Consider the following 18,944-nt stretch of genomic DNA (forward strand, 5'->3'; position numbering starts at 1 on the left):
CAGAACCAATCCCCTTTATTAAGTACATGGGCATTGCATCTCAACACCAAGTATCCCTGACAGCAAGATAATACTGCTGTGCAGGGTATGTACATGAGTTGTAGATAGGTTTGTAGGGTAGATAGGGCATGTCTTTCTCCTTGCTTTTGGAGAGCTAGAGGAGGACAGCCCATCAAGACCACTAGGTGGCCCATCGTTCAGAATCGAGATTCATGGACTTTTAAGTTGTGTGCTAGTTACAAACTGGAGTTGTTGTGGGTGGAGGATTTTTTTCCTGGGGATAGTGCTCCAACCTAAAATGCATTGCTAAAATATGTTTCTTAACTGTTCTTCTTTCTAGGCACACACCCTGAAATATAGGTGTGCTGGTTACATATTTAGCTATTGGTAGGGCTCTAAGATGTACAGTTAAAATGTAAACCATAAATAAATACAGTTTGAGGCTGAATCTGATGTAACTGAAGCTGGTCATCCAATCTCTATTACAAAGTATTATATATTTTTCTTGGACATTGCATGTATTTAAGTTCTATTATATTGTTGCTGTTTGCTGAAGTACTTTATCTGCCATGTGGAATGCCACATGATTTGTTATTGTTATTCCCTTCTCCCCTCCTTTTTTTATGGGATACAAATGCTACTGGGATCAAGAGTATTTATGTGCCTTGGCCAATGAAGACTATCCCCTTTCTTTGGATGGGGAGAGGGGTGGTGGTGGTGGTGAGTGGATGTAGCACCAAATACAAGCATTTATTATTATTGCAGCTAATTTTAAGATATGATGGCTGCTTTAGGTTTCATTTTTTAGGCTTTCTTTTCTTTTTTTTTTCATCTGGTGTCCCAGCCATTAAGTCTGTTTTTTTTTTTCAACAGAACAAGCTGTTCTGCAGATGAAGCAGTTAGAGAATTGGGACAAATCATTTACTACTGACAGTTGAGCTTACAATTGTCAGATTCTTATTATTTAAGACCTGTATCCCAAAAGGAAATGCTGTAACTGCTTATAAAGTATTAGCTGGAGTTTGGGTTCAATTCCTCCTCCTCCCAGATAAACAATGCTTCTGTCCAAAGCTTGTTACTTTATCCAGAATGGAGGCACTCTAATAAGGAAATGTGTTACTAGCCAGATCACCAGGTAAATACAGAGGGAAAAAGCATAAAAAAGAAAACTAATGCAGCCACCACATCTAATTATTTGTAAGCTGTAATATGTTACATTTTTGGTTTAGGGTTTAATATTGCTTTAAGCCTGTGCTAAAAGGGACGTGGGTGTTGCCACTGCTTACCTTCTCTTTAAATTGCTAGTTGCCTGGCTGTTATTGTCATCTTCTGACTTCAAATTACAGTGCAAGTCACTAAAATAAAACATACAGGGAGCAAATAAAGTCAAAATGAAGTCATAAACCCTTATGTGTATATTATCCCTGGTCAGTGATTTACAAATTTCCCTCATCACATGGTTTCTTTTGGAATTTACAAACACCTGCAATTATGAACATTAGCAATAAAGATATATTACAAAAATGTAACATGACTACTTTCCCCATACTTTGATGTGTGAAAGTAGGTAAAGAAGTATTTAGACAGAAATCAGGTATGGCTTGCATTTAAGATACAAACAACTCTTCTTAACAGTGATACAGATATGGAAAGATTTATTATAACACAAATTATTCTGATTGCTTTCAGTGGACCTTTCATGATAATTCCATGCTGAATGTCAACAAACCAGCCAGGGCTTTGTTTATGTAGTGCTACTCCCATAGGAGACGCAGGAATCACTTGTCCAGGTCTTCCCAACTTCAGCCCCGCAGCCAGGCATACAACAGGCTCATTCACTCTTTCTACAAAGACCAATCTAGGGGATGTTGTTTTTGTTGTTTTTATTTTTGGAGAACTTGTATAGGGATGAGGGGAGTGGTGGGATACTCCAAGAACTATATACACTGGGACTTGATTTCCTTTTAGCTTAAGTAGTAGTAGAGCCAGCAGAGCAAAGTCCCTTTAAGTAGTAAAGTATCTGGACAGGCTCTTCAGGACACCAGCCGATGTCCCCTTTATTAGACCCACAGCTGACTATCACTAGGTACCAGAGAGGTAGCTACAGTACAAAGTCCCCAAGATCCAGCAATGTCTTTACTCACAAGGCCCAACTACAGATGGATACCTCCTTCCAATCTTCCAAGCGATGCCCTCCAGCGATACCAGACAGATCTGTGTCAGACAGCTCCCCTCAGCCAGCTTCTTCTTAGCACCTGGGTCTCTACTTTCCTCCCTCGGGTCACCCCACTGAGGCCTCCACATAGCAACCTGTGCCTTAGGGCAACATGCCCCCACTTTAGGCTGGACTCCACTCTGGGACAAGACCCAGAGCTCTGTGTGCTTTAAGAATAAATACAGTCTGCCAACCTGACTTCAGAGCCTGCCTCTCTGGGATAGGCCGAGACTGTATCCATATTCATGCTGCTAGCTGCATAGCTTCACACCTATCATCCAGAAACTTCTCAAGTTGCCTGGATACAGAGGGAGCTATCCAGTAGACTAGCAGCAGCAGAGCACACAGGTCAGGCCTGACCAAAGGATTGCAGCTCATTGAGTACAGTGAGCCAAACTATGCTGTTGCCTCAACCAAATCATAGCCACACTGACTACAATGTGGCAACTAAATTTACCTGTCAAAAACAAACACTAACATTTAGTTAACTATCCTAGCACCTACTTAGAAGGGTGCTACATTTACAAACAGAAGCAAAAGCATGAACTGTAATTCAGCACGCACCAGCAGTTTTTCCTTTTATTTTTTTTAAATGTCATTTTTGTGGAAGTACATCCTACAGGTGTGCCACTTCTTGTGCAGCTTTAAGACATCCCTCAAGCATGTCATTTAAAGAATTGTGTATTTCCAAAGCAGTGCCCAGCTACATTGGAAGCTTTTGATAAAAAGGGCATAATGTAGCTGGGCACTGCTTTGGAAATACACAATTCTTTAAATGATAACAACCCCAAACAAACCTCCAAGAGGACCACTGCCTTGCTAAAGAAGCTGAGGGTAAAGGTGATGGACTGGCCAAGCATGTCTCCAGACCTAAATCCTATGGAGCATCTGTGGGGCATCCTCAAACAGAAAGCAGAGGAGCGCAAGGTCTCTAACATCCACCAGCTCTGTGATGTCTTCATGGAGGAGTGGAGGAGGACTGTAGTGGCAACCTGTGAAGCTCTGGTGAACTCAATGCCCAAGTGGGTTAAGGCAGTGCTGGAAAATAATGATGGCCACACAAAATATTGACACTTTGGGCCCACTTTGGACTTTTTCACTTAGGGGTGTACTCACTTTTGTTGTCAGTGGTATAGACATTAATGGCTGTGTGTTGAGTTATTTTGAGGGAACAGCAAATTTACACTGTTATACAAGCTGTACACTCACTACTTTACATTGTAGCAAAGTGTCATTTCTTCAGTGTTGTCACATGAAAAGACAAAACAAAAATTTTACAAAAAGGAAGGGGTGTACTCACTTTTGTGAGATACTGTATTTTAGTTTAATGCACCTGAAACATATTTACGGTAACTAATTTAAACTGAACATTCAGTTGGGTTTTTAATGAACATTTTGTATAAGTGCCAATGAACTGTACTGCTTTTTGGAAGAGAATTCCTGTTAAATTGTTAATATTTTAGTTTTCCCTTCTATTATCAGAATAGTGTGGGGTCAACTATGCAGTTGGCTTAATTTGAACACAATCTTGGCTTCTTTCATTCTCTGTTGGCTATTGTGTATTTGACGCTGGTTTGTCTAACACTACATGTTGATTGAGAGCACGTTGCAATCTATAATAGCAACCTATGGATTTTAAGATTCAGTAGAAACATTGTAACAGAAAAAATGAACACAATTCAAGTCAAGTGGATGTAAACACTAACTGAATGGCATTTTCTGTGTCTGTATCATAAATGGCTGCCAAAAGTATTGGGATGTCTGCCTTTACACACACACATGCACTTTAATGGCATCTTAGTCCATAGAGTTCAATATTGAGTTGGTCCACCCTTTGCAGCTATAACAGCTTCAACTCTTGGGAAGGCTGTCCACAAGGTTTAGGAGTGTGTCTAGGGAATGTTTGACCATTCTTCCAGAAGCTTATTTGTGAGGAAAGGCACTGATGTTGAAAGAGAAGGCCTGGCTTGCAGTCTCCACTCTAATTCATCCCAAAGGTGTTCTATCAGGTTGAGGTCAGTCGTTCCAGAAGAGTTGAAACTGTTATAGCTGCTAAGGGTGGGCCAAATCAATATTGAACCCTACGGACTATGACTGGGATGCCATTAAAATTCACATGCGTGTATAGGGTAAAGGCAGGTGTCCAAATACTTTTGACAACAATATAATATACTGTAATGTAATATATATATATATATATATATATATATATATATATATATATATATATATATATATATACACACACACACACACACACGTGCATGTGTATATGGGTATATGGGTGTTGTCACTTTTTTCAGCTTTTGCATCCCAATCATCACACACTGCTGATATCCTGCAGCCTATTTACAACATCTTCCTTCTACATGCATATACTGAAGGGATGGAATTTCAGGGTGAGTTTCCTAATGGTGACAACAGTAAACGAAATGTGTAATAAACAGCCACTTGTAGTCTTCATTGGAAGCCTGTGTGAAAGGGTCACACTGCAGGAGAACAACTGAGAAGCACTGCCATTCTTTAACAGGAATTACCTGGCTTACCATGTATTATTTTAATGAAAGCTGTACAATTGCAAACACCGAGGACAGGGAGCTGAAGTCATGCTGAGTGGCACATGCAACTTTAGCTTTGATGGATGATTAAAAATTATACATATCTTAGAGAGGAACTAAACTGTATTTAAGCATCATAAACCAAAAATGCTATTTAATTCATTTAGATAAAAATATGAGTGCAGCGCCAGATAATAAACCAGTAAGAAAAAAGTGTATAATGTGTATGATTACAATGTATACAATAGATCTATAATGTATCATATGTGAACATAATCAAATGCATAAACCATCCAGTAAAAAATAGCCCATATGTGATTACTCCATTAACAAAAATATGTGCATTTAAACACAAAACGTAACAATAAAAAGTTCATAAGTGAAAATATCCAGACGAAGAAATTCCCAGTACAAAACCTGGGTTATGTTTTTCACCACTCGTGCTGCCCGTCACCTTACACTAAACAATGGAGGCTTACCAGAAAGCCTGCGACCGCCCTTATTCAGGGGGGTCAAATCAGGCTTAGTAGAAACAACAGGAACACTGCTGAAATCTCATGGACTTCCCTCATGGGTGACCGGCTGGCATGAGTAAGGAGCACCTTCCATGGCATGCTCACAGGAGACAAACGTTGTACAACGATGGATGAACACTTCCACATCGTTCAGTGGATTTTCCAAGAAAGGGGAAAAAAGGAGACCCCTATAGTGCAGAGATTCCTTTGATCGTTTATTTAGAATATCAATAGTTCCAATACATAAAAACATTCTGTGACAGACCTAGCCGGGACAGAAGCTGTTGGAGAGGACTGAATGCAAGCCTCTTGCCTTTTGATTATGGGCCCTGGATTTTCAAGGGAACAATACTCTTTGTGAGGTGAATTAGAAATCCAGTCTGAACTGCACTAATTGGACTCATATATGTATATATTGTATGTTGTTTGATTCATACTGTTGGGACACATACTGTGAGGAGATGCTGGTGTCATCAACTCCAACTACCTGTCTTGTTCTCTGCTATAATGTGTTTAATGTAAATGAGTTTAGTCTGGCTTACCACAGGTTCTAAGGGTATTCCACACATTGTTGTTTGTTCTAATTAACCCTGTGTTTATGTTAATTGAATGAGCTGGTCACATTGTCCTCTATACAATGTAGGAGACGGGATGACTCCTTTGGAGCTGCTGCTATTGTGAGAAAATGTCCTGTGGTTGTACTTATGATAATTAACTCAGTATGGGCAAAAGGTCATGTCTCAGTCACCTAGGCTGTATAAAGGATTAGTTAATTAGCTCATGTTAATTAGGTTAGGTTTTAGTCATTCTGCTGTGTATATATTTGTGTGAGATTTCAAATAAAGAGTCAATCCATGTTAGCAACAAGCAAGTGTCACCTTGTTTTGTGCTCAGAGAGTAGGGATGAGCCGAACACCCCCCTGTTCGGTTCGCACTAGAACATGCGAACAGGAAAAAAGTTCGTTCAAACACGCGAACACCGTTAAAGTCTATGGGACACGAACATGAATAATCAAAAGTGCTCATTTTAAAGGCTAATATGCAAGTTATTGTCATAAAAGTGTTTGGGGACCTGGGTCCTGCCCCAGGGGACATGGATCAATGCAAAAAAAACTTTTAAAAACTGCCGTTTTTTCAGGAGTAGTGATTTTAATAATGCTTAAAGTCAAACAATAAAAGTGTAATATCCCTTTAAATTTCATAGCTGGGGGGTGTCTATAGTATGCCTGTAAAGGGGCGCATGTTTCCCGTGTTTAGAACAGTCTGACAGCAAAATGACATTTCAAAGGAAAAAAGTCATTTAAAACTACTCGTGGCTATTGCATTGCCGGTCCGACAATACACATAGAAGTTCATTGATAAAAATGGCATGGGAATTCCTCACAGGGGAACCCCGAACCAAAATTAAAAAAAAAAAAAATGACGTGGGGGTCCCCCTAAATTCCATACCAGGCCCTTCAGGTCTGGTATGGATATTAAGGGGAACCCCGGCCAAATTTTTTTTTTAAAAATGACGTGGAGGTCCCCCTAAATTCCATACCAGACCCTTCAGGTCTGATATGGATTTTAAGGGGAACCCCACGCCAAAAAAAAAAAAAACGGCGTGGGGTCCCCCCAACAATCCATACCAGACCCTTACCCGAGCATGCAACCTGGCAGGCCGCAGGAAAAGAGGGGGGGGAACGAGAGAGTGCCCCCCCTCCTGAACCGTACCAGGCCACATGCCCTCAACATTGGGAGGGTGCTTTGGGGTAGCCCCCCAAAACACTTTGTCCCCATGTTGATGAGGACAAGGGCCTCATCCCCACAACCCTGGCCGGTGGTTGTGGGGGTCTGCGGGTGGGGGGCTTATCGGAATCTGGAAGCCCCCTTTAACAAGGGGACCCCCAGATCCCGCAGGAGATAGAGCTGGACAATAGTTATCGGGCTCTGCAATGGCACGCAGAGGAGGGATATTTAGGGGAGACAACAGAATGCTCTCCAGAGGGATATGACTTTGGAGGCCCTGGATTGCTGTGGGAGAGCCTTACAGATCATTTTATGTTTGGCGATGAAGGGGAACCTGACCTTGAGGACCTGCGAGAATATAGAGAGGCTATGCTCGGTCTTGCAGGGGTCTCAGAGCTCAAACCTGATCTGGACCATTTGCTAAGGAAGGAACAGCATCTGGAAAGGGCATACAGGAAACTGCTTGAACACGTTCAGCAGCATGCCAGAGAATCGGCAGTGGAAAATCCGGAGATTGACATCCCCAAACCTGAAGTGCTGACAACAGGGCAGAGCTCTGCTAACCTCTGCCCAGCAATGATAGCATCTTCTGGGTTCCATGAACAGGAGATGGTGAACCTATATCCCCAGACATCAGTTGCAGAGACATGGGATTTGGAAGAACAACCTGATGAGCCTCCAGCTGAAGAGCTGCTATCAGGGCCAAAGTTCACTGTGCTCTGCTCAGCACCAACAGTGGCTTCGGCCTTCTTGAGAGAAGAGGTAGTCGGTCTTTCTCCCACAACACTGACCGGGACATGTGATTTTCTGCCAGCAGCATCTATGGAGTTACAACAAACTTCTCCAGCTGAAGAAGATCTGGTATCTGAACAGAGGGTCCAAGACCTTTATCCCACACTTTTAGCAATTCCAGAGACTGAAGATTTGATAGACGTTTCTGTAGAGGAGGAACCACCTAGCAAACCCCCAGCAGAAGTGCTGGCAACTGGACAGAGGGTCCAAGACCTCTGCCTCACACCTGCAGCAATTCTGGAGGCCCAAGGTGAGGAGGTGGCAGTCTATCGCGAGCTGCAGATCAGGATCCAAGGAGAGAATGCAGTTATCACCTCACAACTGCAGCTTGATCTGGTGTCGGTGGATGGGGCTTCAGTCCCCACCTGTATACCCCAGGGATGCTGGGCAGTTGGCCCAGATCCCCAACAGCAGGATGGAGTGAGCCCAGTCCCCCTGTCTTCTCTCCAGCGGCAGAAAGGACTCCAGGGAGAAGGGCCAGTCCAGGCCTCTCCCCAGCGGCGGATATGTTCTCTGAGAGAGGCAGAGGTTGGCTGGGTGAGTAATGCTCTGTTTGGAACAATTTGTTTGGGGTACTGTGTGGGTACAGGCAGTAGAGGACTGGAACTATGGACTAACTTTGGAGTCAACCCGTCTGGGGTCTCCTCCTGCGTTAGTCTCCTGCTGAAAGGGGAGAAATGTGACAGACCTAGCCGGGACAGAGGCTGTTTGAGAGGACTGAATGCAAGCCTCTTGCCTTTTGATTATGGGCCCTGGATTTTCAAGGGAACAATACTCTTTGTGAGGTGAATTAGAAATCCAGTCTGAACTGCACTAATCGGACTCAGTCGTGCATATATGTATATATTGTATGTTGTTTGATTCATACTGTTGGGACACATACTGTGAGGAGATGCTGGTGTCATCAACTCCAACTACCTGTCTTGTTCTCTGCTATAATGTGTTTAATGTAAATGAGTTTAGTCTGGCTTACCACAGGTTCTAAGGGTATTCCACACATTGTTGTTTGTTCTAATTAACCCTGTGTTTATGTTAATTGAATGAGCTGGTCACATTGTCCTCTACACAATGTAGGAGACGGGATGACTCCTATTGGAGCTGCTGCTATTCTGAGAAAATGTCCTGTGGTTGTACTTATAATTAACGCAGTATGGGCAAAAGGTCATGTCTCAGTCACTTAGGTTGTATAAAGGATTAGTTAATTAGCTCATGTTAATTAGGTTAGGTTTTAGTCATTCTGCTGTGTATATATTTGTGTGAGATTTCAAATAAAGAGTCAGTCCATGTTAGCAACAAGCAAGTGTCGCCTTGTTTTGTGCTCAGAGAGGTTGGAATATCTGATATCTGTATACAAACTACAAGGAAGTGGTATACTGACGGAAGCACTCAAGTGGAATGTGGGACATTCCGTGACACATTCCTTGCAAGGATGAAATTAAAAAAGCTCAGTTCGTATCTTTTAAAGACAAATCGCACATGCGCAGTGCATGTATAGGTGACAACCCTACGACCGTTTCGTCACAACTGACGTCATCAGTGGTACCAAATAACAAATTTAGCTTTGATGGATGATGAAAACTTATACATATCTTAGAGAGGAACTAAACTGTATCTAAGCATCATAAACCAAAAATGCTATTTAATTCATTTGCAATATTGAAAGCAAGCTCGTCCATTCATCTATGTCTCCATGCTTTATTTTGTTGAATGTTTGAAAAGCACTGCCCTAGCATTTCTAGCCATGACCATCTTGAGGGCGGATGATTCATGTAGCATTTACTTGGAATCCATTTGCCCTTAGCTCAGGAATGCAGGCAGGAGAGTGCGCTGAGCTGAGTCACCCCCTCCCTCCAGATGAAAGAAAAAAGAATTCCCATTAAGACTCCTGGGATATATGACATCACTTTGGCCAAAGCAAGAAAATGGAAAATCGTATACTCATCTTTCCGGAATTTTCTTTTCCTGGTGCATCTTCATGGCAGCATAAACATGGGTTGTGACTCCGCCCCGACAACCTGATAGGAGTGGTTAACTATAAATGAAAGACAGACCCGGCTCACAGCATTCTCTGTAACTCTCACCATTTGGGTGGGCATCTGTATGCTGCAATGAAAATGCACCAGGAAAGGAAAATTACTGAAAGGTGAGTATTAGGGATGAGCCGAACACCCCCCTGTTCGGTTCGCACCAGAACATGCGAACAGGAAAAAAGTTCGTTCGAACACGCGAACACCGTTAAAGTCTATGGGACACGAACATGAATAATCAAAAGTGCTAATTTTAAAGGCTAATATGCAAGTTATTGTCATAAAAAGTGTTTGGGGACCTGGGTCCTGCCCCAGGGGACATGGATCAATGCAAAAAAAAGTTTTAAAAACGGCCGTTTTTTCAGGAGCAGTGATTTTAATAATGCTTAAAGTCAAACAATAAAAGTGTAATATCCCTTTAAATTTCGTACCTGGGGGGTGTCTATAGTATGCCTGTAAAGGGGCGCATGTTTCCTGTGTTTAGAACAGTCTGACAGCAAAATGACATTTTGAAGGAAAAAACTCATTTAAAACTACCCGCGGCTATTGCATTGCCGACAATACACATAGAAGTTCATTGATAAAAACGGCATGGGAATTCCCCAAAGGGGAACCCCGAACCAAAATTAAAAAAAAAAAATGACGTGGGAGTCCCCCTAAATTCCATACCAGGCCCTTCAGGTCTGGTATGGATATTAAGGGGAACCCCGGCCAAAATTAAAAAAAAAAATGACGTGGGGTTCCCCCTAAATTCCATACCAGACCCTTCAGGTCTGGTATGGATTTTAAGGGGAACCCCGCACCAAAAAAAAAAAAAAAAAACGGCGTGGGGTCCCCCCAAAAATCCATACCAGACCCTTATCCGAGCACGCAACCTGGCAGGCCGCAGGAAAAGAGGGGGGGACGAGAGTGCGGCCCCCCCCCCCTCCTGAACCGTACCAGGCCACATGCCCTCAACATTGGGAGGGTGCTTTGGGGTAGCCCCCCAAAACACCTTGTCCCCATGTTGATGAGGACAAGGGCCTCATCCCCACAACCCTGGCCGGTGGTTGTGGGGGGTCTCCGGGCGGGGGGCTTATCGGAATCTGGAAGCCCCCTTTAACAAGGGGACCCCCAGATCCCGCCCCCCCTGTGTGAAATGGTAAGGGGGTACAAAAGTAACCCTACCATTTCACTAAAAAACTGTCAAAAATGTTAAAAATGACAAGAGACAGTTTTTGACAATTCCTTTATTTAAATACTTCTTCTTTCTTCTATCTTCCTTCATCTTCTGGTTCTTCTGGTTCTTCTGGCTCTTCTGGTTCTTCCTCCGGCGTTCTCGTCCAGCATCTCCTCCGCGGCGTCTTCTGTCTTCTTCTCCTCGGGCCGCTCCGCACCCATGGCATGGGGGGAGGCTCCCGCTCTTCTCTTCTTCTTCATCTTCTTCTCTTCTTCTCTTCTTCATTTTCTTCTCCGGGCCGCTCCGCATCCATGCTGGCATGAAGGGAGGCTCCCGCTGTGTGACGGCGCTCCTCGTCTGACAGTTCTTAAATAACGGGGGGCGGGGCCACCCGGTGACCCCGCCCCCCTCTGACGCACGGGACATGACGGGACTTCCCTGTGGCATTCCCCGTGACGTCACAGGGAAGTCCCGTCAAGTCACCGTGCATCAGAGAGGGGCGGGGTCACTGGGTGGCCCCGCCCCCCGTTATTTAAGAACTGTCAGACGAGGAGCGCCGTCACACAGCGGGAGCCTCCCGCCATGCCAGCATGTGTGAGGAGCGGCCCGGAGAAGAAAATGAAGAAGAGAAGAAAAGAAGAAGAGAAGAAGATGAAGAAGAAGAGAAGAGCGGGAGCCTCCCCCCATGCCATGGGTGCGGAGCGGCCCGAGGAGAAGAAGATAGAAGACGTCGCGGAGGAGATGCTGGATGAGAACGCCGGAGGAAGAACCAGAAGAGCCAGAAGAACCAGAAGAACCAGAAGATGAAGGAAGATAGAAGAAAGAAGAAGTATTTAAATAAAGGAATTGTCAAAAACTGTCTCTTGTCATTTTTAACATTTTTGACAGTTTTTTAGTGAAATGGTAGGGGTACTTTTGTACCCCCTTACCATTTCACACAGGGGGGGGGGCCGGGATCTGGGGGTCCCCTTGTTAAAGGGGGCTTCCAGATTCCGATAAGCCCCCCGCCCGCAGACCCCCACAACCACCGGCCAGGGTTGTGGGGATGAGGCCCTTGTCCTCATCAACATGGGGACAAGGTGTTTTGGGGGGCTACCCCAAAGCACCCTCCCAATGTTGAGGGCATGTGGCCTGGTACGGTTCAGGAGGGGGGGCGCACTCTCGTCCCCCCCTCTTTTCCTGCGGCCTGCCAGGTTGCGTGCTCGGATAAGGGTCTGGTATGGATTTTTGGGGGGACCCCACGCCGTTTTTTTTTTTTTTTTTTGGCGCGGGGTTCCCCTTAAAATCCATACCAGACCTGAAGGGTCTGGTATGGAATTTAGGGGGAACCCCACGTCATTTTTTTTTTTTAATTTTGTCCGGTGTTCCCCTTAATATCCATACCAGACCTGAAGGGCCTGGTATGGAATTTAGGGGGACTCCCACGTCATTTTTTTTTTAAATTTTGGTTCGGGGTTCCCCTTTGGGGAATTCCCATGCCGTTTTTATCAATGAACTTCTATGTGTATTGTCGGCAATGCAATAGCCGCGGGTAGTTTTAAATGAGTTTTTTCCTTCAAAATGTCATTTTGCTGTCAGACTGTTCTAAACACAGGAAACATGCACCCCTTTACAGGCATACTATAGACACCCCCCAGGTACGAAATTTAAAGGGATATTACACTTTTATTGTTTGACTTTAAGCATTATTAAAATCACTGCTCCTGAAAAAACGGCCATTTTTAAAACTTTTTTTTGCATTGATCCATGTCCCCTGGGGCAGGACCTGGGTCCCCAAACACTTTTTATGACAATAACTTGCATATTAGCCTTTAAAATTAGCACTTTTGATTTCTCCCATAGACTTTTAAAGGGTGTTCCGCAGCATTCGAATTTGCCGCGAACACCCCAAATTGTTCGCTGTTCGGCGAACTTGCGAACAGCCAATGTTCGAGTCGAACATGAGTTCGACTCGAACTCGAAGCTCATCCCTAGTGAGTATACAATTTTCCATTTTCCCGGTGCATCATGGCAGCATACACATGGGAACTAACTCACCAAACGGAAGGGTACAAGAAAAATGTTGTAATCATCAGTAGCGTAAGTATGCACCATGAATTTCCCAAATTTTACTGTTGTGAGAATGGTACACCTATTAAAGTGTAATGAAAGTGTCCTGAGTGGAACATATTGCTGACTTGCAAATAGCCTCAGGAGACCCAGCACTGAGGTGTCCACAGAGATGGAACTGCCCTAGTTAAATGTACTCTTAAGACCTCTGAAATAGGAAGGCCTTGTGAAGAGTAGGCTCTTTTAATTGTCTTAATAATCTAGGAGGTGACTGAACGTGTTGATGCTGACTGACCCTGCCTTAAGCCATGCTGGAACCGAGTACAGATGTCAGCTTTCCTGAATGAAAAGGTAGCTGCCAAGCAGGTCACCAGCATTAGCTCAACATCCAGGGGATGTGGTTCTCTCACTCAACCAAGAAAGATGGTCTTGGTTGAGGCCTTGATAGAAATGAGAACCATAAGCAAGTTCCACATAGGGAACAATGGTTTCCTGGGAGGACTATAACTTTATGCAAGCCTTTTAAGAATTACATCACTAAAGGGTTAAGGACTCCTTAAACCCTTGTAAGTGCAGACAAGGTTGAACTTTGAACTTTAAACATATTTGAACGTAGGCCCCTGTTCAGCCCCAGTTGTAAGAACTGTAGAACCCTGGCTGGTTTAGGTGATAAAGGACTCCAGGCTTTTGCTGTGTGAGATCTGCATAATTTTCCCATATTTTGGTAAGTCTTATTCATGAAGACCTGTCTGGTTTGACACAAGGTAGGCACTACCTGCACTGAGCAAGCTTGACTTGGTAGCCATCGCCTCTCAACTTCCATGCCATTAAAAGTAGTCTCTTGGAGCTGGATGGCAAAACTGTCCATGAGAGAGCAAATCCGTCATCACTGAAAGCGGCAGTGGTGATTCAATGCTTAAGAGTAGGAGAGAGACACTAGAGCATCCTAAGCCAAAATGGTATATTTGCAATTATTGATGCAGGAAGCTCCACTCACAGCCTAAGAATTCTACCCTTCCACTGCTGTCTATGCACAGTACAAATCTTGCTCCTCTTTCTAAAAGGAGTGAATGACAGAAGTGCTTTGAACACTACTCTCAATTCAAGAGCATTCAATACTATACCTATAAGGTTAACATCCCATGACCTTAAGCAGCCTTCTCTTTGAAATGCGTCCCCCAACCTTTCTAGCTGGGGTCTGATGTTATAATGTTCCATCTGAAAACAATTGGTCAGTTACGAAGAACCAAGGATACACTGGCACTGTTCTGCTGGAAGAGACTTCACTCCTAAAGCACCTTTGGCTTTCTCTATCAGAGAATATATATTCCATTGTGGAAGTTCTATTGAATTTTTCCCATCGCTATTGCAGACAGTAAGACCCTTGTGAATGTCCTGGGGGAGATGTACAGAGCGCAGGGGAGGCACTCAAACTGGTAGAGGAATTGAGGATGAATTGAGGATGAAGTATGTGTCTGATAAACCTACATTGCATCCAGTCTCCCAGATTTATGAATAATATAATTGATTTTAGGTTTTCGATCTTGCACGACTCCAAATTCCTGTGCTTGTCAAGTTCTTTTTTTCAACTTTAGCACTGGGCACAGATTACCTGATTTTGATTTTAGATTTTTTTTGCTAGGAACAGAGGTGTATCGAATCTTCATCTCCTCTGGGCAACTGGAACCTTCACGATTGCTCCTTTTTTTTTTTTTTTCAATTTAATCCAGCTACAAACTGGACCAGAATTTTTTACTTTTCCATCAACTCTGGTAGCCTGGCTGACTGGAAGAGATTGAAAGGTGGACTTCCCACCTGTCAATGTTATATGATCGTTATGCTCATTGAATTACGCCCCTGCATGGGTGAACGTTTGTCATGATGTTATACTTTTTCAATAAAAATGATTGAACCAGAAAGGTGGACCTCCCTTAAACTTCCACCAATGTCACACCAATATAGTTGATATGGGCCACTGATCCTGAATACCGTATTTATCGGCGTATAACACGCACTTTTTTCCCCTTAAAATCAGGGGAAAGTCGCAGGTGCGTGTTATACGCCGATCCCCCGCGATCTCGAGCTGTCAAAACTTAAAAATCGCCGACCGCGATTTGAAAATGGCGCCGCCGGCGCCGAAATACACAGAGCCGGTCCTCGGCTCTTTCCGGCGGCTCTCGTTTACTTTCGGCTCTACTCGTAGTCCCGAGCGGAGCTATCCGAACCTACTCGGATAGCTCCGCTCGGGACTACGAGTGGAGCCGAAAGTGAACGAGAGCCGCCGGAAAGAGCCGAGGACCGGCTCTGTGTATTTCGGCGCCGGCATTTTCAAATCGCGGTCGGCGATTTTGAAGCCCAGGAAGCAGGGACAGGGGATCGAAGGCTGCACTGGGGCAAGGCTGCACTGGGGAAGGCTGCACTGACAAGGCTGCACTGGGGAAGGCTGCACTGACAAGGCTGCACTGACATGGCTGCACTGAAAAGGCTGCACTGACATGGCTGCACTGACATGGCTGCACTGACATGGCTGCACTGACATGGCTGCACTGACAGGGCTGCACTGACAAGGCTGCACTGACATGGCTGCACTGACAAGGCTGCACTGGGGAAGGCTGCACTGACAAGGCTGCACTGACATGGCTGCACTGGGGCAAGGCTGCACTGAGAAGGCTGCAATGATGGGCATTTAAATGTACGTTTTTTTCCCTTTAACTTTCCATCCAGGTGTGTGCGCAAAGCTTCACACAGGCACCACCTGGATTAGTGCCCTTTTAAAAAGGACTTCCGCTGTTCTCTCAAAACAGGTGCCTTAGATCTTTAAGGCTTCAATAATGAAGATTGGGTATTTCTCCAGTTCGTTTACTAAACTTTTTCCCGGTCCGTATGATTTTGGCTCCTGGTATCTACTTGGGAGTTGCCACCTGTATGCTGAACCCTTTTGAATTTTCAGTTTTTTGTCAAATGATATTCACCCTGACCTGCTAGTGGCCACCCTTGAGATGGCTGTATCCTGTTTACTCCCAAATAGATTGGATTCATTGTCTGGTGTCTTGAACTATTATTTTTTTTGGCGGGATCCCCCAACCATTGCTTCAGCCATAATGCACTCCTTGCAGTGACCGCGGGGAACACTGCTCTTGAAAAACATCAATTGATGTTTGACACATCCACCACAGAGTAAGCCACCAATTACAGCTCTTACAAAGCTGTTACTACCTTGTCTCTTCACTTCTTCCAGAAGGGCTTATTTAAAGGGTCACTCCACTTTTTTTTTACTCTGCAGGGCTGCAATTTTCTGTAAAATGCAATGAAATATGACTATCTGGAGGTGCTCTGTACACCCTGAAACATCATTTCCTGCTTGTATGACTGACTCACTGATTTTCCCAGGAGGCTGCACCAAGATAAAAGTCCGATTTTTGGCATCCACTGCAATAAAAATTTCATTTTTGATAAGATATTCCCAATAGGGAATCACGTCTAAAGGGATGCAGACCCTGCCACTTTCCTCCAAGTCCTACAGGTGCAGCAGCTGGTTAATAATTATGAAACCACTCCCTTAGACTCACTCAGCACATGGGCTGGTTATTGCTGGGCTGCCAGCACCTGCAGATGCTAAAACATGTAGGAGCACTTCAAGATCTAATTTTCGGACTAGAGCCTCCTTGAATGTGACAGCAAAGTGACATGTCTTGCCAGCTACATTAATGATGCATCCACCAACGGAGGAGACTGCAGCAGGCTGACCTTTAGCTTTTTCAGGGTTTTGACATCTCCGTTTCCAGTTGATGCCTTCTATGGGGAAACGCGTCGGATAGAGCATAAGTTGTGACGTCATCATGCTGAACAGCCGGCTGGCTTGAGCCGCGGTGGTTTCAATTTGTCTTTTTTTCACTGTGCTTTGATGGATGTAAAGTCTGTGTTATTCTTTTAAAATAAATCTTTTTTTGGAGCATACTACACTATGAAGCCCTCTTTTTCTTTCCTCTACTAAATGAGACTTTTTAGATTCCTTTAAATCTGAAAGCGATCTCTGGAGTGAGTTTTACCTTCTGATGGTTCGTCTGCAGCGGGTGGAATATTCCTTCTTGTAAGAACATCACAGGTGACCCTTGAGCTTGCCGGCAGGCTGATGCACAAGCGCTTTTGATCTCTATTATATGAGATCCTACAAATCTCGTAAGCAGTTTGTGATTTTACATCTTATATCAGAATGTTGGAACACTCTATCAATTGAAGAACAGATGGTTCTCTGGAACTAAGAGATGAACATATGGACTTTTTATGGTTAATGGTTTAATACATTTGTTTATAGACTTTTTATGGTCTAACACATTTTTCATATATTTTTTAATTTTCACATTGAAGGATATTTTTTTGATAAGCTTTGGCACTACGAAGTTTGTATTATATGCACAGAATTATTTATATACTTTCATATATGTGTTTTTTGTTTGCGCGCTCTTTTTTCTTTTTCCACACAGTTTTGACAGCCTGTTTATATGGGCATTTTTCTCTGACCTCCTCTTCAGTTCTTCCTGGATTAACTCATCCAGTTGTTCAGTGAAGGAAATGAGTACGTTCTAACCTTGTGGAGAGTTTCCTCCACTTCACCCCAGGCAATTGCGTCCTTAGCTGCTCTTGCAAAAAAGGCTCTATTGGGCAATCTTCAAAGCTTGTGGCACCTTTAATGCTTTCTTCCCATGGCAAGCTTTCCAATTTGGACACCACCTACTGGCTCTGGTTGGAAGTGCTAGGCAATTCATGCACTGTAGCATGAATGCAGCAACCATTAGGACTGGTAACCTGTGGTGTTTGTAAACGGGGAGCAAAAATAATGAGAGGTGAGATGATGACATTGATCAATGTCGCTTGTGCTTGAATGGTGACTGTTCTGGCTTTTAGCAGGCTCCCTCCATCTTGAGGTCCTTGCAGGGCTGTGTAGTGCTTTTTCCAGGCAGGTTTGACATACTAGCTTTGCAGGCAATGACTTTCCACCATAAATGCAACGACTATTAGGGCTGGTAAATTGTGATGTTTGTAAATGGGGAGCAATGATAATAAGGGGTGAGATGATAGCCTTAATCAGCATTGCCTGGATGTCTGTTCTTAGATGGGGACTTGCAGGACTATAGATATTGGCTCTCTTTTTCTCAATCTTCACTACTACCCTAATCCCTATACCTTAAAAGCAATGGGTGGTCTGACTGGGCAGTGTTCCTCATAGAAACAGAGAAAAGCAGCAGACAAATGAAAAACAGCATAATGCTAAGTTTCCACTATTGCGACCTGAAAGTCTCACAGTTTTGCTGCAAATTTGATGCAACTTAAAGCAATGCCTGTGTATTCTTGAGGTCTATGGACACAGATATGAATGGTACTCACTGGAAATTATGGGGTACAACTTGTCATGTGACTTTGCAGTGACAAGTTGCACTAGTGGAAACTGAGCCCAACACAGTGATCACAGAGCAAGCATTGAGAAGGAGATAGGAAGAGCCCAGGTAAATGCCATAAAGAGGGAAAACATTACTGCAAACAATGACCACATAAGCATCCAGCATGCATGAGTAGAGAGCTGCACCATTTGTTGCCCAAAAATGCCATAAAACCATTTAAAACTCACATTTGCCATTAGTGATGATATCAGTGCCTGAGCATACTCAGATCGCCATTCTGGAAAAGCTCTAGCCACGAAACTGGTCACAGAGGCCGCATCACTTTCTGCCTCTCATTCTCAGAGTGTACTTGCACTGCTGCGACCATCTTGGAAATGGCAAACGCCCATAACACAGAGAAAAGAAGTAAAAAGCATATGGAAAGCAAAGGGAAATGCTGTCACTTACGTCAAAGATTGTTTAAAGCTTTATTTGACAAGCCTGCACCACCAGAATGGGGATC

Source organism: Aquarana catesbeiana, linkage group LG01, assembly GCF_042186555.1.
Source record: "Aquarana catesbeiana isolate 2022-GZ linkage group LG01, ASM4218655v1, whole genome shotgun sequence".
Classification (NCBI taxonomy): Eukaryota; Metazoa; Chordata; class Amphibia; order Anura; family Ranidae; genus Aquarana; species Aquarana catesbeiana.